At 44.6% G+C, this 16,623-nt stretch overlaps 1 long non-coding RNA gene across 2 annotated transcripts in view; it reads right to left on the bottom strand.

Moving 5' to 3' along the window:
* LOC122543563 overlaps positions 1 to 12,558 on the bottom strand; it is a 17,473-nt gene extending 4,915 nt beyond the window's left edge. Inside the window, exons 1-3 of one of the 2 annotated variants that reach the window (XR_006310098.1) lie at positions 12,390 to 12,558; positions 11,726 to 11,850; positions 9,949 to 9,991 (exon numbers count right to left, since the gene is read on the bottom strand). This is a non-coding gene — a long non-coding RNA (uncharacterized LOC122543563). Of the gene's footprint in view, positions 1 to 9,948; positions 9,992 to 11,725; positions 11,851 to 12,389 lie in introns of those variants that run through there. The other variant, XR_006310099.1, reaches the window with a different exon arrangement.
* Positions 12,559 to 16,623: the final 4,065 nt, after the last annotated feature.

The raw sequence follows: 16,623 nt of genomic DNA, 5'->3' as shown, positions 1-16,623 counted from the left end.
CAGCTCTGATCTCCAGCATCTGCAGACCTCACTTTCTCCTCTCCCTCATTATGGGCATTTAAGTGGGCATTGGATAGGTATATGGAGGATAGTGGGCTAGTGTAGGTTAGGTGGGCTTGGATCGGCGCAACATCGAGGGCCGAAGGGCCTGTACTGCGCTGTATTCTTCTATGTTCTATGACAAGCGTACACTGTTGATTGGTATAGGTAAGCTGCTCTTAAAATAATTGAACAGTATATCAAACAGATGTACTTGATCATTTGGGGGGTTTGTTGCTGACTTGTCAAATTGGCTCTGCAGGCTTGAATAAAAGCAGTGTACGAAAAGTGTCCACGTATCATCTGGTAAATTACAGCCTCCAGGCAGTTCTAGAATCCCCACAGCATGCAATAGGCTGTTCAGCCCATCAAGTTGACACTGACCATCACATCCTTGTAACCCTGCATTTCCCATGGCCAATCCATCCTAATCTGCACATCATTTGGACTGTGGGAGGAAACTCACACAGACACGGGGAGAATGTACAAACTCCACACAAATAGTCGGCTGAGGGTGGAATCAAACCTGGGTCCCTGATGCTGTGAGGCAGCAGTGCTAACCACTGAGCCACCACCCTGTGCTGCTCTATGAGGGAGTGAATTTCAAAGACTCAGGAATCTTTGAGAGAAAAGCAAAACTCTCCCATCTTCAATGAGATGCCACTTATTTGTTAACTGTGTCCACTCATTTCTAGTCTCTGGCACAAAGGGATTCATACATTCACATTGTTAAGTCCTCTCAGGATGTTAGAAACTTGCATCAGATCATCTAATTCTTCTAAGCTCAAATTGATACAAGCCCAGCCCAATATCCCCCTGACCCCAATTATAAGTTGAATAAGGCAGTGACTATTGACCTCACTGACATGACACAGGATGCCCTCAATCCAAGTTGACCTTTACCCTCTAACATCTTGACTCCAGGCCAGCATGTGGTCAGCTACAAGTCAGCTCTGAACTGGAGCAGAGGAACTGACTAGACAGCGGTGAGGTGGATACTGCATCCCAGGAGAAACCGATTCGAGTGTGAAAGTTTTTCAGCTCCCATTTGGATCGTTTCAGGAACAATATCTCCTGTCATTTAAATGTCTTTGATCCCAATATAAGTTCTGGTTCTGTTGCGCATTGTGTGTGTTTTATCGATCTGTGTTTCACTAGATGATTTCCTATTCCTGTCATTCCCATTAGGAAGTGTGAATTCAGTACCAGATTATAGTCTCAATTCTGAAATTATTGTTTAGGATTGGTGTAGAACATGCCAAGTGTCAGTCAGAATGGAAGAAGCTCTACTCTCTATTTAACCCTCTGCTGTCCCCGTCCTGGGAGTGTTTGAATGGGAACGTTAGAGGGAGTTTTACTCGGTATCTAATCCAATGCTGTGTCTTTCTTGGCACTGTTTGTTCGGGACAGTGTCATGGTAGCTTCACTTTCAACTAAAAAGGGTAGAGGAGGCTTTATTATGATTGTATTCCCATGCTGTCCCTGTCCTGGGAGTTTTAGATGGGACAGAGTGCTGATGGAGAGAGCTGTTCCATCTGTCATGAAGACATCTGTAATTGCAGTGAATGCAGACTTGGCGGTAGGAGTGGAGGAGAAAGTGAGGACTGCAGATGCTGGAGATCAGAGCTGAAAGTGTGTTGCTGGAAAAGCGTAGCAGGTCAGGCAGCATCCAAGGAACAGGAGAATCAACGTTTCGGGCATAAGCCCTTCTTCAGGAATGAGGAAAGTGTGTCCAGCAGGCTAAGATAAGGGGTAGGGAGGAGGGACTTGGGGGAGGGACGTTGGAAATGCGATAGGTGGAGGGAGGTCAAGGTGAGGGTGATAGACCGGAGTGGGGTGGGGTCAGAGAGGTCAGGAAGAAGATTGCAGGTTAGGAAGGCGGTGCTGAGTTCGAGGGATTTCGTGGCTCAACACTTCAACTCCTCCTCCCACTCCACCAAGGACATGCAGGTCCTTGGACTCCTCCATCGCCAGACCATAGCAATACGACGGCTGGAGGAAGAGCGCCTCATCTTCCGCCTGGGAACCCTCCAACCACAAGAGATGAACTCCAACCCAGTTTACTATATCAGATGCTCCTGATGTGGTCTTTTCTACATCGGGGAGACAAAACATAAACTGAGGGAAAGTTCTCCAACCATCTCAGCGGGGCCGACAGGACCTCCCCGTCACCGCCAATTTTAATTCCCTTTCCCACTCCCTTTCCAACATGACCATCCTCAGACTCCTCCATTGCCATAACAAACCACACCTCAACTTCCGCTTGGGCAGCCTTCAGCCTGGAGGACTCACCAGTGAGTTCTCCAATTTCAAATAACCTCCTTCTCCCCCGGCCACCAACCGGATTCATTTCTCCAATTGGCCAACCACGAAATACCCTCTACCCGTCTACACCAATCCCCACTCCGCCACCCTTTCCCCAGACCCCCTTTATCTGCATCTTCCCCGATACCCACCCCCAAACCTGAGGAAGAGTTACACCAGAAACGTCGACTTCTTCCCCTCCTGCTGCTGCCTGGCTCGCTGTGTTCTTTCAGCCTCCTGCCTGTCTACTTTGAGTCAGAAGCTGGAATGAAGGCGAGGTCGGTCCGAGTTTTGTTGTCGGAGACAGAGGTTGCGGGTGAGTACAGGGGCGGTCGCGATAGCCCGTGTACCGCCCCGGAACTCACATTGAACTTGAGAGGCCCGCTGCTGGATGGAGTCCCCACGTGGGCGAGACGGCAGTGTGTGGGCGGGGCCTGGGGGAGAATGCAGCGTGGGGGCGGAGCCTGGTATGGAATACAGCTTGGGCGTGGGTGGATGTGCGGGTTAGGTGCATTAATCAGGGGTAAATATTGGGTAATACGTCTGGGTGGGTTACTCTTCCGGGCTCGGTGTGGACTTGTTGGACTGAAGGGCCTGTTTCCACACGGTACTGACTTTATGAGCATCTTTTCTGCCAACCCTCGGGAAAAGACACCTTATCTATACTCTTACGATTTTCCAAACCTCTACAACGTCACCTCTCAATTTTCTAGGCTCCAGTGGATAAACGTCCCAGCCTATCCCGCCTCCCCTTATAATTCAAACCCTCCAGTCCCGGTATTGTTCTGCTAAAGTAAGGAATAGGGAATTGTATCGAATCATGTACATATACTGTCTGAAAAAAAATTGGGTGTGTTCTTGCCTGAGAGGATGACAATATCTGGTGTCAGTAATTACAAATCCAATTATTTTGGTCACCCTGAGGCATTGATGGTTCCAAGCTGACCCTCAAAAGTTCATTCTTTCCTGGTTGTGTCTTTGTGCGGTTTGAAAATATTCCTAATCCTCTGAGTATAGGGGTTGGGCCGTTATGTTGTGGCTGTACAGGACATTGTTAGGCCACATTTGGAATATTGTGTGCAATTCTGGTCTCCTTCCTTTCGGAAGGATGTTGTGAAACCTGAAAGGGTTCAGAAAATATTTACAAGGATGTTGCCAGGGTTTGAGCTGAATAGGCTGGGATTGTTTACCCAAGGGTACCGGAGGCTGAGGGGTGACCTTATACAAGTTTATAAAATAACAAGGGGCATAGATCGGGTATGGCAAGGTGTGGAAATGGGGTAGTCCAGAATTAGACGGTAATAGGGTTAGGGTGAGATGGGGGGGAGATTTAAAAGGGGCCTAAGGTGCAACGTTTTCATGCAGAAGGTGGTGCGTGCAAGGAATGAGCTGCCAGAGGAAGTGGTGGAGGCTGGTACAATTACAACATTTAAAAGGCATCTGGATGGTTATACGAATAGGAAGGGTTTAGAGGGATATGGGACAAGTGCTATCAAATGGGACTAGATTAATTTAGGATATCTAGTCAGCATGGACTAGTTGGACCGAAGGACTTGTTGCTGTGCTGTTTATCTCTATGACTCCGGCTTGCCACTAATATTTACTACATCAGTATGTTCAGTTTTTCTCTGGTGTTGGTGTCAATGCCTTGATGTCTCTTTCCCTCCTCACCACCTTCCCGAATGTTAACCATTTTGTGTCTCGTTGTTTCTCCAGAAGCTGCGTTGTAGATTCATTTGTGAATTGACATTTTTTTTGCTTCCCAAATCAGACTTGCTCACTGTCAGCAGTATCCCAACATTGTGAAGGATAATAACTTTCAGGTGGAGGTATCCAAAACTCTAAAGAGATATCAGTCTTGATGTTTTTACTTTTCTGTCCCTGTGCGATCCTAAATCAGCACCGTCAAATGGTTTAGTTTGAGTGGAGTGAGAACTGGAGGAGAGAGAGAGAGAGTGGGATAGTGCTTTCAGTTTTGTGGAAAAAGAAAAGCATGTTCTGCAGAAAGTAGAAGTGCTTGTTCTGAATTTCTACCCTGGACTGACAATGATGACTTTTGTAATCTCTTTTTAGAGTATTTGAAGATCTGAAGATAGAAGTTTCAAAATCAACAGATGCAGGGCTTATGCCCGAAACATCAACTCTACTGCTCCTCAGATGCTGCCTGACCTGCTGTGCTTTTCCAGCATCGCACTTTTCAACTCTGACTCTTCAGCATTTGCAGTCCTCACTTTCATGTCAATGAATGACCGTCAGTCAATCCATCGGGACTGCAACAATTTTCGACTATGATTCTGTGAGAAGGAACAAAGCTTTTTCGTTCCTGTTTCAGTACATTTTCAGCATCAGTGGGATTAGATGATTCCTGAATCAGTGGGATTCCTGAAGAAGGGCTCATGCCCGAAATGTCGATTCTCATCCTTAGATGCTGCCTGACCTGCTGCGCTTTTCCAGCAACACATTTTCAGCTCTGATCTCCAGCATCTGCAGTCCTCACGTTTTCCTCCGATTAGATGAGAGACCCTACTGTTGCATTGCTCTGAGTATGGAGCCTGAAACAGTTACACGGCCTGGGAAGAGGAATTCATGGCGGGGAGGGGCGGTACGTGCTTTTGTGTGTGGATGAAGCTTCGGTCACGGAGATACCCAAGGAATCCCACCCTGTGGAGAAACCGTGGAAGTGTGGCGACTGCGGGAAAGGCTTCAATTTCCCGTTTCACCTCGACACTCATCGGCACAGTCACACTGGGGAGAGGCGGTTCTCCTGCCCCGAGTGCGGGAAGACCTTCAGCTATTCTTGGTTAACATTGCCCTAGCAAAGTTGCAGCATTTATAATTGTTTGTTTTTTGTTTAAATTATAGTTTTGGTGTGCGAGATCTGTTCTTCATCAAGCCTGGTTCGGAACAGTTGAGAAATTCTGAGGGATTTTTGCATGTTTTAATTTCACTGTGTTGTGAATCTGGTGACAGTGACACTCCTTTGTACTGGCTGGCTTACCCTTGCTTGTAATGCCTTTCACCCCAACCTGTTGCGATGGTAGTGAGTTCCACAGTCTCACCACATTCTGAGGTTTCTCATGAAATCCTCAGTACAGACCTGGAAGGGAAAATGTTGACCAGGGCAGAAGGTAGGGTGCTAACTGCAAAAAAGCCAGGAAAACATTCGACAAAGTAAAACCTTCACAATGTAGGGACGAATGAGGAACTTTGAGAGCAACGAGGAGGTCACAAATCAGTGTTCAAGGTAACAGTCATGACAAAAAGAAAAATACTCTGCAAACATTGGATATTGTAATTTGGCAAGTGTCTAGATGCTGTAGTTGGTTGAGTACGATAAGATAAGGCAGATGAAATAACCAGAACCACTAACTGAATATTGATAACCATAAAACAACTGTATCCTATTGATTGGTACATGTAAACTGCTCTTAAAATAACAACAGTATATCAAACTGATGTATTTTAGTATTTGGGGAGTTTGTTGCAGTCTTGTGGAAATGGCTCTGCAGGCTTGAATAAAAGCAGTGTAAGAAAAGTGTCCACGTGTCAGCTGGTCAGTTACAGGCTCCAGGTAGTTCTAGAATCCCTACAGTGTGCAAGCAGGCCATTCAGCCCATCGAATCAGCACTGACTGTCCCACCCAGACCCACTCTGCTATCCTATCCCTGTAACTGTGCATTTCCCATGGCCAATCCACCCCCACCTGCACATCTTGTGGGAGGAAGCCAGAGCACCAGAGAAAACCCACACAGGGGGAGAATGTGCAAGCTCCACACAGTCGGCCCGAGGGTAGAATCACACCGGGGTCACTGATGCCATGAGGCAGCAGTGCTAACCACTGTACCACTACCCCAAAACAAAACTCTCTTATCTTAAATGAGAGGCTAGTGTCTGGTTAGAAATGAGTGGACATTACATTCACATTAAGTCTTCTGCGGATGTCATACACCTCCATCAGATCATCTGGTTCTTCTAAGCTTGAACTGATACAAGCCCAGCCTGACATCCCCTTGTCCCTGATTATTATAAGTTGAGTAAATCAGCAACACCCGACCTCAGTAGCATGACACATGCCCTCAATCCAAGTTGACCTTTCCCCTCTAACCTCTTGACCCTAGGCCACCATGTGGTCAGCTACAACTCACTCTGAATGAGAGCAGATGAACTGACCGGACAGCAGTGAGGTGGACTCTGTATCCGCAGAGAAACTGATGAGAGTGAGAAAATTGTCCAGCTCACATTCGGATTGTTACAAGGACCGTGTCTTCTCTTATTTAAAAGTCTTTGATCCCAATAAAATTCTGGTTCTGTTGTGCATTGTGTGTGTTTTATCTATGTTTCACTAGATGATTTTCACGACCTGTCATTCCCATTAGGAAGTGTGAATTCAGTGCCAGATAATAGTCTCACTTCTGAATTATCCGTGAGGATTGGTGTAGAACATACCAAGTGTCAGTCAGAATGGAAGAAGCTCTACTGTTTATTTAATCCTCTGCTGTCATTGTCCTAGGAGTGTTTTGAATGGGAGAGCGTAGAGGGAGTTTACTCTGTATCCAAGCCAATGCTGTGCCTGTCTTGGCAGTATTTGTTTGGGACAGTGTCGAGGTAGCTTCACTTTCAATTTAAAAGTAGAGGTAGCGTTATTCCGATTGTAATCCCACGCTGTCCCTGTCCTGGAAGGAGGAAGCTGGAGCACCTGGAGGAGATCCAAACAGACACCAGGGGAGAATGTGCAAACTCAACCCAGGCAGTCATCTAAGGGTGGAATTAAACTCAGGTCCCTGAAGTGAATTTTAAAAACTCAGGAAGCCTTCAGAGAAAAACATAACTCTCCTCTCTTAAATGAGCGGCCAGTGGAAACATCCTCTCTAGGTCTGTCTCAGCTACTTCTTTCATCATTTTATATGTTTCTATAAGAGGGGTGGCATGGTGGCTCAGTGGTTAGCACTGCTGCCTCACAGCGCCAGGGACCTGGGTTCAATTCCCACCTCGGGCAACTGCCTGTGTGAAGTTTGCACATTCTCCCAGTGTCTGTGTCGGTTTCCTCCCACAGTCCAAAGAAGTGCAGGTTAGGTGAATTGGCCAGACTAAATTGCCCGTAGTGTTAGGTGTATTAGTTAGGAGAATGGGTCTGGATGGGTTGCTCTTCGGAGGGTCGGTGTGGACTTGTTGGGCCAAAGGGCCTGTTTCAACACTGTAGGTAATCTAACTAATCCCACCTCATTCTTCTAAATACCAATTAACATAATCGCAGTCTACTCAGTCTCTCCTCATAAATCAATCTCCTCACCTCTGGAATCAACTTATTGAACTTCTTGTGCACCCACTCTAGTGCCAGTACATCCTTTCTTAAATAAGGAGACTAAAACTGCGCATAGTACTCCAAGTGTGGTCTCACCAGTACCCTGTACAGCTGCAACATAACCTCCCTGCTTTTAAACTCAATCCCTTTAGCAATGAAGGGCAAAATTCCATTTGCCTTAATTACCTTTCGCGCCTGCAGACTAACCTTCTGTGATTCATGCACAAGCACACCCAGGTCCCTCTGCACAGCAGCATGTTGCAATTACTTTTACCATTCAAGTAATAATCCTTTTTACTGTTATTCCAACAAAAATGGATGACTTCATATTTATAAACATTTTACTTCAACTGCCAGACTTTTGTGCACTCACTTAAACGATATCAGGAGGCTAAGGCAATTCTGCATATCTGTAAAAACTTACCAATTTTTATACATGCACCGTTGGAAGCATTCTTTCTGGATGCATCGTGGCTTGGTACGGCAACTGCTGTGCCCAGGATCATAAGAAACTACAGACCGTTGCCAACACAGCCCAGTCCATCACACAAGCCAACCTTCCAACCATTGATTCCATGTGTACTTCCTGCTGCCTCAGCAAGGCAGCCAACATCAAAGATGCCTCCCACCCGGTTTTAATCTCTTCCGTTTGGCAAAAGACACAGAAGCTTAAATTGATTGACCAACAGATTCAAGAACAGCTTCTTCCCTGCTGTTACTAGACCGCTGAATGGACACTTCAAATTTAATGACGATGTCAGTCTTTCTGCACCTTCTCTGCAGCCGTTACATTGTATTCTCACTCAGTTCTGTTACTCTGATGAACCTTGTGTGGTATAATCTGCCTATACTGCACACAAAACCTTTCACTGTACTTAGGTACATGTGACAATAATAAAGTAAAGAAAATAAAATTGAATGATCCACATTGCTTGTTATTTTCTTAAAATAGATCTCCCAATGATGAGTCAATTTCATAAACCTTTGTCGACTCTGCCCGATTGCAACAAGATTTTATAAATGTCACAATTTATCTTCCTTAATAACTGACTGCAGATTTCTCCCTTTGACTGATGTTAAACCAAGCAGCCTCTCCATTCCTGCCTTTTGTATCCCTACTTCCATGAAGAGAGGAATATCCTGCAGTCTGCTGTGGCTGTTTCAGAACCTAGGACATGTTGGAAGATTAAAAATGAAGTTCCGGCACTTTCCTTTTTGAAGATGAGAGGATGAAGTCTCTTGTAGCTTTGCATGGATTGCAGAAAGACCTTGCATATTTCGGGCAGTTGGATCACCTCACAATGTGGCATTCCACAACAAAGGCCATTCCCTCATCTCAGTAGTCAGTGAGATATGTGGTCACTCAGCCACATGTTGTGTTCTAGTTATGTGATGCATCAATAAGCACAGTGTCCCAGCCTGAGATCATGTAACGGTGTACATAATGAGTGTTGTTAATAAATGTCAAGACATCTGCCTCCACAAGAACCCAGACCACATGGTATCGGGACGATCCTGCCCCTTTAACAAGGTTATATTGTCCCTGGTTATTTTCAAGAGGGGTTTTAAAAGCAGTGGTGTCAAAATGGTTAACAGACACTGCCTGAGTCAACAGAGGAAGCCTTTAGGGTTTTTTTTTAAAAACACAGTTGAACAATGAAAGGGGAGCAGATCGTTCTCCCAGCTCAGTTTTGTTTTCCCAGTTTGGTTTAGTTTTAGCAGGGGTCCTAGAGAAGCAGCTACAATGAAACTTGCTTTAATAGAGGTTTTCTTGTTTCGTCCCTTGGCTAGGCGACATCATCAGTGCTTGGGAGCCTCCTGCGAAGCGCTTCTTTGGTGTTTCCTCCGGTGTTTATAGTGGTCTGTCCCTGCCGTTTCCGGTTGTCAGTTTCAGCTGTCCGCTGTAGTGGTTGGTATATTGGGTCGAGGTCGATGTGTTTGTTGATGGAGTTTGTGGATGAATGCCATGCCTGTAGGAATTCCCTGGCTGTTCTCTGTCTGGCTTGCCCTATGATAGTAGTGTTGTCCCAGTCGAATTCATGTTGCTTGTTGTCTGCGTGTGTGGCTACTAAGGATAGCTGGTCGCGTCGTTTCGTGGCTAGTTGATGTTCATGTATGCGGATTGTTAGCTGTCTTCCTGTTTGTCCTATATAGCGTTTTGTGCAGTCCTTGCATGGGATTTTGTACACTACATTCGTTTTGCTCATGTTGGGTATCGGGTCCTTCGTTCTGGTGAGTTGTTTTTCTGAGCGTGGCTGTTGGTTTGTGTGCCGTTATGAGTCCTAGGAGTCGCAGTAGTCTGGCTGTCAGTTCCGAGATGCTCCTGATGTATGGTAGTGTCTCAGCCTGAGGTCATGTAACGGTGTACATAATGAGTGTTGTTAATAAATGTCAAGACATCTGCCTCCACAAGAACCCAAACCACATGGTATCGGGACGATCCTGCCCCTTTAACAAGGTTATATTGTCCCTGGTTATTTTCAAGAGGGGTTTTAAAAGCAGTGGTGTCAAAATGGTTAACAGACACTGCCTGAGTCAATAGAGGAAGCCTTTAGGGTTTTTTTTTAAAAACACAGTTGAACAATGAAAGGGGAGCAGATCGTTCTCCCAGCTCAGTTTTGTTTTCCCAGTTTGGTTTAGTTTTAGCAGGGGTCCTAGAGAAGCAGCTACAATGAAACTTGCTTTAATAGAGGTTTTCTTGCCTGACTCCACTCTCTGAAATCTCTCCTGCCTGTAAGAACCTGTGTTCAAATTTACCTTTCGCCATGGGGTGCGTTCACAGGATATTGCAGAATTGGAACAGCTTTATTAAGTTGCAATAGTCAGTTGAGTTTTCATACAAGATATTCTCAATTTGGTTTTCTTTTGTTTGTGTTTCATCTGCAGTGTGTAAATAAATTGTTTTGTCTAAGTGGTTTGACCAGCTGCACCAGTCCTGGAATAGCCACTTCACAAATGTTTAAAAAAAATTTTTAAAGTTAGGGTTTGGCCTACATTCTTCAAATGTTTTGAGGGGGTCTGGCCTGGTCCTTAACGGTATGTAACAGAGAAGCATTCAGACCATATCCTACTCTGTGGTGTTTGAGCCAAGAAAGCACATCACTGTGGCCATAATTGGCAGCCACTGGGTACTATACGCTGATGGCAGTGGGTAACAAGTTAGTGACAGTTGTTATGGACCAGACCAGACCCATGCCCACCCCCCCTTCAAAAGACTTTGAGAAAGTAGTCTAAACTTATCTCTTCCTTAATTTAAAGGCAGATGTGAAGCATTCATCTTCCAGATGTGATGTTAGATTAGATTAGAAATTAATTACTTACAGTGTGGAAACAGGCTCTTCGGCCCAACAAGTTCACACCGACCCACCGAAGCGCAACCCACCCAGACCCATTCCCCTACATTTACCCCTTCACCTAACACTACGGGCAATTTAGCACGGCCAATTTATCTAACCTGCACATTTTTGGACTGTTTGGAGGAAACCCATGCAGGCACGGAGAGAATGTGCAAACTCCACACAGATAGTCGCCTGAGGTGGGAATTGAACCCAGGTCTCTGGCGCTGTGAGGCAGCAGTGCTAACCACTGCGCCACCGTGTGTTGTGAAGTTGGGTAGAGTACAGAGGAACCTCGACTATCTGAATATCAATAAGCTGAATTTCGGATTATCCAAAAGAAGATCACGGTCCCGATAGAAACATAGAGATGTTTTAACATTGATTAAAAGTGCACTCGGCTTACTGAAATGCTGTCGAGAACAGTCCTGGACATCAAAAGGAGCCCAGGCACAGTCTCCAAATGACCGACCACCTGCCCTCTCTCCCCACACTTCCCCCAGAGTTCTATACAGGGATATACCCTAAACTTCCCTTCTCCAGATAATCTCTCTAACATTGTCCTGTACAGGTAAAAAGTAGTGTGTCTGTGCACACGCACACACTATTTTAAGACTCATCCCCCCGGCTGTCCCGGAGAGGGGGAGGGAGAGAACGACTGCCCACTGGGATACTCTCACTCAGTGAGAGACATTTGGTGATTTTTCCAATCACACAGATTTCAAAACGAGCGAAGGAGACAGACCTCGTTTCCCCTCCTTGTTTTCAAAGCCGTCGATATTGACATCTTGGGTGAATCAACTAACTACCAGACACTGACGTGAAGTTTAGTTTGAGATTTCTGCTTCCAAATTCTTCTTTTCTGTTATCCTGCAAAAGAGGTTTGAAGATGTTGTCACTGCCAGTCCACGATATAAATTCAGAACACACAATTAGAGTTTCTGTGGATCATTTGTTCCTCTCAATCCCCAAGGCTAATGGGGCCAATGCTTAAAGTCATCTTTTGTGCAGTATTAACTCTCTTACTGAAGATTATATAAAATGTATCTACTGTAGGATATTACAAAGTCAGAAGTAATTACAAATAAAGCTTCTGGAACCATAAATACAACACCAAATACAGTATGCAGCACATAACCTACACTAATCCCTGTCTTGTGTTAACAAACGGTTCTCTTAAATAGCAGTCTTCTTCTGGGAAAGATCCCACTTCAAGTGTGTATGTGGGGAAAGAATCCATCTTTTTAGAATCCTGCTGTGTCCTACAGACTCTGTTACTGGAAAATACATCCAGTCTTCCACGAAATAAATGGCAGGAAGCATTTTTTTGTCCTATCGTGATTTTCAGTTCTTTTCGGTCACACTGAATCTCAACATTTTTAACAATAGAGCCAGAAGCTGAAACTAACCTTGGCAGAGTCCGCTTGCTCCCAGGATTCACAACCCCGACCTCCACTTACTATAAGTGAACAATGTTTCCCCTCCTCTCTCTTCCTTCCAGGTTGAGGAATGGAAAGGGGAGACATTGCTTTGCTCCCAGACGTTGCCCAGAGAGAGAGTTTCACCTTGAAATGAGAATTGGGCTGCTTCCGCGTTGTGACGTCAACAATTGAGGGCGAGAGTCCCCGGATCGACTGATGCGGATTGACCAATCGGAAGCCTTGGAGGACTGGAAGCAGCCTGGCCCTTCTGCCAATCACAGTCCGCCTCTTGTCTGAATGCGGAAGTTAGACGATGAGCTTCTGAAACTTGCTCCTCTCTCTGAAGGAAGATTGAGCTTCACTTCAGACTGCAACTTCCTTCTTCTGTTCAATATCTGTGTGCACTATACTCTCTTTTCTTTACTTTCTCCCTTTCCATTTCTTCTCACGTTCTGGAATTAAACTGTGGATTTGCAGGAACGTAAGTGAATCCAGGGAGGGGACAAACTCTGGATAGGTAGGTCCGTGTCTCTCTGTTTTAAGGATGCTATCGGGGTTGGAGGGTTTGAGCTATAGGAAGAGGATGAATAGACTGAGGCTATTTCCCTGGAGCATCGGAGGCTGATGGGTTGATCAAATCATGAAGGGCACGAACAGGGTAAATAGACAAGGTGTCCCTGGGGTGTGGGTGTCCAAAACTGGAGGGCATAGGTTTAGGGTGAGAAGGGGCAAAGATTTAAAAGGGACCTCAGGAATAACTTTTTCACGCAGAGAGTGGTGCATGTGTGGAATAAGCTGCGAGGGGAATTGGTGGAGGCTGCTACAATTACAACATTTAAAAGGCGTCTGGAATGGCTACATGAATAGGAAGAGTTTGGAGAGATACGGGCCAAATGCTGGAAAATGTGACAAGATTAATTTAGGATATCTGGTCAGCACAGACAAGTTGGACTGAAGGGTCTGTTTCTATGGTGTATAACTCAATGATCATCCACTTCATTTTCAAATCTTTCACTTCAATTTGCAACACCCTGTTAGGGTTCAGAGAGTTTCAGGTCCTGACACAACCTTCATCACATCTCCTGTGTGTTTTAAGTAAATAATACAGGTTGTACATTACTGGTTTAATACTATAAACAAAAGACAAATATAATGTAATAGAATTTCTATTCAGTACAGACAATGATGACTTGTTTCAACTTTGTTTACAAGGTATGAGAAGGGGAGGATCTGCAGACATAAATTTTGGAAGAAATGCCATAACAAGACCAATCAATATCATTGGATGTTTGAATCTGGAAGGACAAATCCATTCTACCTGCTTCAAAAGATACTGGGCATCAATGTGACCAGAAAAGCACTCAGACAGGAACACACCAGTGAACTGAACTTTAACCAATTACACAGACTGAGGGAGAGACTGTTCCAGTGAGCTGACTGTGGGAAGAGCTTTAATCAGTTACACAGATTGAGTGAGAGCGAGTGTCCCAGTGAGCTGATCGTGAGAAGAGCTTTACACGGTTACACAGAGAGAGTGTTTCATCATGAGTTGACTGCGGGAAGTGTTTTAACTGGTTACCCAGTCTGGGAAAGTGAGTGTCCCAGTGAACTGATTATGGGGAAAAGCTTTACGCACTTAGACTGAGAGACAGGGTGTCTTAGTGAGTTAACTGTGGGAAGAGCTTTAACCAGTTAGTTAGACTGAGAGAGAGCTGACTGTGGGAAGTGCTTTACCCAGTTACACAGGCAGAGAGAGCCTCTATCCCCGAGAGCTGACTGTGGGATGAGCTTTAACCAGTCACATCGACAGAGAGAGAGAGAGAGAGAGAGACTGTATCCCAGGAAGTTGACTGTGGGAAGAGTTTTAACCAGTTACACAGTCTGAGTAAAAGAGAGTTTGTCCTAGTGAGCTCACTGTGGAAGAGCTTTCACCAGTTACACAGACTTGAGAGACAGTGTGTCCCAGTGAGCTGACTGTGGGATGAGCTTTAACCAGTTACACAGACAGAGAGAGTGTGTTCCAGTGTTGGGCTCTTTTCCCGAGGTTTCACACACGAGATGCAATTTGCACACACTAACTTCTCCAAACAGTTAAAGTTTATTAACACCTGTACAAGCTGGGTGACCCCGCCATGCCAGCATGTGAAATCGAGTCAAAGTGAGGCCCTGAACAAAGAAAGCACATCCCCTTTATATAGGTCAGCTGGTCATGCTCACAGATACTCTGGCCATGCCTCCACACCACTAAGACCACCCAGTCACTCACAGTCACAAGTTAGTCCAGTGGAAGGGTGAGATCATTCTCGCAGATAATGCAAGTGATTTCCTCAAGACATTGTAGGTGTGATATACCTAGCTTCAGAGGATGGCTATGGAAGTATCTTTGGACGAGAGTGAATGATAGTTTAATTTGAAAATAGTAGGGGAGTAGTAGCAAATGACTGTCTAAATGGAGTGGGAGGCATTCGCATTCCTGCATAACTGTCATCCCCACCCACTTCCAGAATGTTCACTCAGTTAGTTTAACCTTTTAATATTACATTCATATCCAGAAGGATGTTCCCATTTAATCTTTTAACATTACACAGTGAACTGACTGTTAGAAGAGCTTTACCCAGTTACACAGTCTGAGCGAGAAACTTTGTTCCATGTTAGCTCACTGTGGAAGAGCTTTCACCAGTTACACAAACAGAGAGAGTGTGTGGTCCACTGAGCTGACTATGGGAAGAGATTTAACCCATTGCACAGACTGAGACAATGTGTCCCAGTGAGCTGAGTGTAGGATGTGTTTTAACCAGTTGCACATTCTTTGAGACTGAGAGAGAAAGTTAAATAGAGAGAGTCCCAGTGAGCTTACTATGGGAAGGAGCTTTTACCAGTTACACAGACTGAAGAAACATTACACTGTTCACAGCAGGGAGTGACTGTACACGTTTCCTGAGTGTGGTCACAGTTTCAATTGTTCATCAAAAACAGAGAGCCAAAGGAACACCAGAACTGTGGAGAAGCTGTGGGAATGTGGGGACTGAGGGAAGAGATTCCATTCCCTGTCGGCACTGGAGATTCACCAGCTCAGTCGCAGTTGGGGAGAGGCCGTCCTTCAAAAAAATTACACATTATTTCCAATTGACTAAAACACATTCACGCTGCCTGATTACTTTGAACTTATACAAGTGCCCTGCCATAACATCTTTAATAATAGTTTGTAACATTTTCCCCCTGACATATGTTAAGTAAAAAGGTCTGCAGTTTCCTGTTCTGCATCTCCCTTTTTGAAGAAAGGTGTCTACCAATCTAAAGATACCTTCCCTGAATCTAATGGGGTTTGGAAAATTAAAACCAATGCATTAACTGTTTCACTAGCTAGTTTTTCTTTAAGCGTCTAGGATAAAATCTGGGACTTGGCAACTCGCAGTTCCGATAGTTTACTCAGTACTACTTCCCTGGTAATTGTCATTTTCTTCAGTTCCTCCTTCCCTTTCAATTCCTGATTTACAGCTAGTTCTAGGATGTTACTTGTATCCTCTCCAGTGAAGACAGATTCAAGCTCTTTTCAATACATCTGCTACCTCTTTATCCTCTGTTACTGAATGCTCATTTTCCACAAAGCCAACACTTATTTTGTTAATGTATTTTTAAAAAGCTGACGCAAGTTTCCAACCGGTTTTATATTTTTGGCTAACCTTCTAACCCTAATTGCTGTGCTCCTGCCTGCAGCTCTCAAGTCTAGCGTCAACCTCTCTGCTTATTCTATTGAACAGACCTTGATTAAGTGTTGCAAAACACACAAGGGCAAATCTTTCCTCTCCAGAAAGTCTCAGTACTTAACATGATAAAATTCACTATGAAATATTGTTCGTTAAAACTTTACCAAGCACACACTACAGATTAAAAATCCCACAATGAGACTCAGTTTTGATATGACCTTTAATTCTGAAGAGAAATTTGAATATCCAGTGATTAACGAGAAAAACTGTTCCTTAACATTTCACATTTTTAAACAAAGAAAAATGACCAATTAATCGGAGTAACTTAGCAGAATAGCATGTATGGCCTTAAATGTAAATTAAATTTTCTTTACTGCCCTGCAGGAGTTCCCACAAATCTTTATATGAATCTTGATATTTCATTCACTTCCTAGGAATACTCCAAGGCATGCAACATCTCTCTAGGATTCACTTGAATCCTTTTCAGGATTCCAAGTATTCCTGGTCATTTCATC

Source organism: Chiloscyllium plagiosum, chromosome 44 (genome assembly GCF_004010195.1).
Source record: "Chiloscyllium plagiosum isolate BGI_BamShark_2017 chromosome 44, ASM401019v2, whole genome shotgun sequence".
Classification (NCBI taxonomy): Eukaryota; Metazoa; Chordata; class Chondrichthyes; order Orectolobiformes; family Hemiscylliidae; genus Chiloscyllium; species Chiloscyllium plagiosum.
This window is presented reverse-complemented; position numbering and strand designations above follow the sequence as displayed.